A 5,032-nucleotide genomic window follows, 5' to 3' on the forward strand; every position below is an offset into this window, starting at 1 on the left:
TTGGTTTACAGATGAGGAAACTGAGACCCAGAGGAGGAGAAATGGCTTGCCTGTGTCACACAGGTAGTTTATCAACAGCACAAGAACTCCTAAAGTTAAGACCTCTCATACTACATGGGTCCTCCCTTGAACAAATGTTTCTCTTTAAAAAAAAAAGATGCTGAAGAAACATATGGAAATGATGCACTCCCATTTCGGGCGCGTGGCTTGCCTGTGTCACACAGGTAGTTTATCAACAGCACAAGAACTCCTAAAGTTAAGACCTCTCATACCACATGGGTCCTCCCTTGAACAAATGTTTCTCTTTAAAAAAAAAAGATGCTGAAGAAACATATGGAAATGATGCACTCCCATTTCGGGCGCGTGGTAATCTCTGGAAAGGTCAAGGAACGGAATGCTGAGAAACCCCATACTTACTGACACAGAGTCGATGCTCGTTGGGCTGCTAACTGCAAGGTCAGCAGTTCAAAACCACCAGACCCCCATGGGAGAAAGACGAGGCTTTCTACTCCCATAAAGATAAACAGTCTTGGAAACCCACAGGGGCAGTTCTGCTCTGTCCTGTAGGGTTGCTATGAGAACGGAGAGGCAGGAAACCCTAAATCTGAGGGTAGCTTTCCGAAAGTGTCAGGTGACCCTGGGGAAGCCCTTGTGCTCCCAGGCCTGTTTCACTTGCAAAGAAGCAAATCTACAAGAAAAGCAGCTTCTAACCACTTTCCAGCTCTGAAATTACAGGCATCGCCAAGCTCTCCTCTCTGGCTAGTATTTTGTGGCCTCAGATGAATATAAAATAGTAATAATAATAATAATGGGGAGGGCGAGTCTACACCAGCTGGGAAAGAACAAGGAACACTACAATTTTTAGTGAAACCTGAGCCCTGGTTACTGGAATTCAAAAAAGAATCACGGTAATGCTTGGGCAGTTTAACCACCATCCTACAGTTAACAAAAACACATCTGGTTTAACTCTGCTTCCCTCCCCTCCGCCCCCTGCTCCCATCCCCATCTCAAATGCCACCCCTTCACTTGAGAAGTCAACTTAAATGCAAACAATTGATATCATGCCGCAGTGAGGTTGGGACTTTGAGCATGGAAAACTTGAGTTTTTCTGGGAGCAATTATGAAATGTTGGGGCTTGGGGGTGGCACGGGCAAGTGGAAAACCATGGAGAATGATCTTGCCTGTTGTTTGGACGTGGAGCATCAGCTCACAGTTGGTGAGCACGGACTATGTGCGTGGCCCTTTACGTGAACGGGTCTGTAAGACAGGCGGGGCTATTTTCCTTTCAGGGAGGTTCAGAGAGGTTAAGGGACTTGCCTCAGGTCACAGAGCTAAGGATTGGAACCCCAGATGCTGACCCCAAAGCAGTGTTTTTCCTGATGGCTTGGCTTTCATTCCCTTAAGAGGGAGTCCCCTCTGGTCCTTCTAGAAGGTTGGTATTGATGAAGAAAATTGCCACCCAAACCCACTGTCGGTGAGTTGATTACAACTCTCAGAGACCCTACTGGCTGGCTCCATGGGGTTTCTGAAGATGGACATCATTATGGAAGCTGGTTGCCTCCTCCTTCTCCCTCACAGCTGCCGATGGTGCCAAACAGCCCACCCTATGCACCCCAGCCCAACACATAACCCACGGCACCACCTGCACTGCCCCCTGGGAATCCTAACTTCTCAATAGCAATCATAACCCGGGTCAGCCCAATGTCAGAGGGCCTTGTGTGCGCCGGCTGGCCCCCGGTAGCAACCTTGCAAAGTCCATATTTTAACCCGCATGACAGATGTGGAAACTGAGCCCCCAGAGAAGAGAAATGACTTATCTTATCCAGAGCACTCAGCAGTCGACCGCCCCCAGCTGCCCTCTACAAGTGAGGACACGTCCAGAAGGGAAAAAGAACACCATCCGAGGCCAGTGCGGCCTGGGAAGCCGAGTCAGCATTCCTGTGGCCACACAGAGGTTTCGGAGCGCTGGTCCCCAGCCTAGCCTGCTCTCTCCCCCAATGCTCTCTTCAAACTCTGGGTTTTGTATTAACAGCTCCAGTTGGACTTAGTTCAAGGTGAGACCTCCAGGCTATACCCCTGGATGCTTCGCCTCGAGTTAAGAGGCCTGGAGGCGGGATCCAAACCGGACCTGGAATTCTAGACAGCTGGCTTCCAGCCCCAGCCCCCCCAGACAGCATCTGTGTGTCCTTGGCAAGCCACTCTCCATCTGCAAGATGAATTCCTTTACGGATAAAATGAGAGAGACTTGCTTCTTGCTGGCAGAGGCCAGGGGCACACACAGGGTCCGAGTTTGCCATGGCCCAAGCTGGGACACGTTGAAGCACAAGGACAAGCCGAGTGCAGGAGTCACTGCAGAGGGAACTGCCTCAGGGGTGGTCCAGGCACCCAGTTCCGGGCTCCTGGCCTCGGCTGTGCCATTCACCCTGCTGGGCACATCAGGGAACAGGCAGGATCTGGGCCAAGGTGGGTGCTGGGATCACAGGCCTCAAAGGCAGTGACTTAACACTCAGTCAATCCTAGGCTGGCTTTTGCATTGTCTACTTAGATTAGAGATGATTGTACCAGTGTTTTCCGAAGCAGAGGCATTCGATGTTTTGCAGGTATCAATTACATCTAGACTTTAGCCCCAAGATTGATCTCTACAGCTAAACACAAGGCGATGGAGGTACCGAGAGGGAACCTATGCTGTCTTCTTGATGCCGGCTCCTAGCGACCCTGCCGAACAAAATGGGCCAGCCCATAGAGGTGGCTTTATGGCAGCAGATCACCAGGTTTTCGCCCATGGAACCTCTGGGTGGGTTTGAACCTCCAACCTTTCAGTTACCAGCCAGGTGCTTAACAGTTGTACCACCGGGGCACCTTTGATTTGCTGTCTCTACTTAAAAAACCCAGGATCCCTGGTGGTGGAATGGGTTATGCGTTGGACTGCTAATTGCAAGCTCAGCAGTGTGAATCCACCAGCCTCCCTGTGAGAGAAAGAGGAGGCTTCCGGTAGTTCTACCTTGTCCGTAGGGTCGCTAAGAGTCAGGGTGGACTCAACCGTGGAGAGTTCATTTGAAAACCCACTGCCATGAAGTCCAGTGGGACTCATAGCGACCTCTATGGCAGAGTAGAACTGCCCATAGTTTCAAGGCTAATCTATACAGAAGAACAGACGGCCACCTCTCTCTCCTGCAGAGCAGCTGCTGGATTGAAACCTGTTATCAGTTGAGCACCACCAAGAGCAAATGTTAGCTGGTCAATTGTTTATGTTGGTGCCTTTTTTTTTTATCACCTGCCTTGTGAATTGCTTGATTTCAATCTTAAAATGCCAATATTTGACCGTCGACATCAAAGCTGGAAAAACAACTGTATTAGGAATACCACCAGGTCCATGAAGAGAGTTTCCGCCTGCTTGATTTACTGCTGCATTTCCACACCTCGAACAGGCTTGGCACAAAGTTGGTGTTCAAATATTTGTTGAATGAAATGACGTTCTGTCTTTCTGGCCTTCGTGCAGTAGATTCTTCATGATAGTTCTACAGCAGAGGCGTCCTCCCATTTTACAGGCAGCACAATGGATACAAAGAGGGTACAGAAGTTGAGAAGCTGGACCGAGGGCCCTCGCTTGCTCTTCTGCTTTGAGAATTGTGTGGGGTTGCATTCCAGAAGGACAGAGAAGGCCAAGGGATAAGATGGGCAGGGGCAGGAGGGAGCAGGGATGGGGTGGGGGGGGGTGTTGGGGGGGCAAGATCAGGTGTGGTCAGTGTTCTCTGGAGGAATGGGGACTGGAGGGCAGGTCTGGAGGGTGGAGGGAAGTAGCACTGAAGCCAGGGAAGGGCCAGAAGGAAAAAGCCACAGAATAGCAGTGTCCTGGAAAGCCCAAAGGAACCCTGGTGGCGTCGTGCTCACACTTGGGTTGCTAACCATAAGGTCAGCAGTTTGAAACCACCAGCGGCTCCTGTCAGAAAAGACGTGGAAGAGAGTGACAGTGTGGGAAACTCACAGGGGTAGTTCTCACAGGACCCTGTCTACAGGGTGGCTATGAGAAGCCTGTGTCCCTGAGAGGGTGCAAGTCAGGTGTTGGAGCAGGTGGCACCCCGCAGGCATGGCAGTCTGAGAGGGGGAGCCCATCCCTCTCCCTGCTGGGTGGATGGGTTGGAAGCCCACCCACGGGGGGCTTTCCCCCCCGCCTTTCCCAGAGTCCAATGGGGGAATTCCAATGGGAGAATCGCCCCTTCTTTATCTCAAGAGTCCATCCCTGCACCCAGGAGGTCTTTGTGCTGAGCCCTTCCCCCAGTCCCGTTCTGCGTAGAAAGGGGCTCAGAAGGGACAGGGTGGCGGTGAAGCGGAGGCTTTTCTCAGCTTCCCGCCTTATTCCTGTGAACACGCCTTTAACCCATTCTTTCCAGGCCTGGGACGGGAACGAGCGCTGGGCAGCCGATCTCACAATAAGTGGTGCACACCATGAGGGCCGGTGTGCTTAGGGGACAGACACACCGGATCTCCCCTTTTCCTCTCCCCCCACGGCTCCCCGGATCCCAGGGCATCCCCCCCTCAACTCTCCCCAGCTGCAGCCCAAACTTCCCCTGCACACGGGCCAGCCCCCTCCCCTGGCAGCGAGGAGGGACGCAGGAGTTGCGCCTGGAGGTCTGAGACCCCGGAGGGACGAGAGGGGGTTACTATGCCGCAGAGCCCCATGCGGAGGACGGAGGCCAAGGTCGGGGGTCCCAGGCAGCGACCTTGGAGAGGAGACCCAGGGCTGTAGGAGGTCCCGAGCGCTGTCCCTTAGCTCGCCGGCTTCGCGAACGTCACGTCCAACCTTTATCTTGGCCTAGCGCGCCCGCCGGGGGCCTGGGATGCGCACGTGGAGGGACGCCGGACAAGTGGCAGGGGCCCTGCGCGGGAATGAGGGCGCGGAGGCCCCCCGCTCTGCCATTTGTACCCAACCTCGCCGCTAACCCGAGAGGGCCCAGGAGGCCACCACACACCCAGGGGCCCGCCAGGTTCTTACTTGCGCAGAGTTCGCGGGTGAGGATCTGTCCTGGCGTAA

The 5,032-nt window shown here is 53.4% G+C and overlaps 1 protein-coding gene across 1 annotated transcript in view; it reads right to left on the reverse strand.

The window, feature by feature from the left end:
* ALPL (alkaline phosphatase, biomineralization associated) overlaps positions 1–5,032 on the reverse strand; it is a 76,600-nt gene extending 71,568 nt beyond the window's left edge. The window contains exon 1 of the mRNA XM_045298939.1: positions 4,994–5,032. The gene's annotated coding sequence lies outside the window, so the exon portion shown is untranslated. The remainder of the gene's footprint in view (positions 1–4,993) is intronic.

This window comes from Echinops telfairi, unplaced genomic scaffold (assembly GCF_000313985.2).
Source record: "Echinops telfairi isolate 266 unplaced genomic scaffold, ASM31398v2 ScPeMD7_7457;HRSCAF=8495, whole genome shotgun sequence".
NCBI lineage: Eukaryota > Metazoa > Chordata > Mammalia > Afrosoricida > Tenrecidae > Echinops > Echinops telfairi.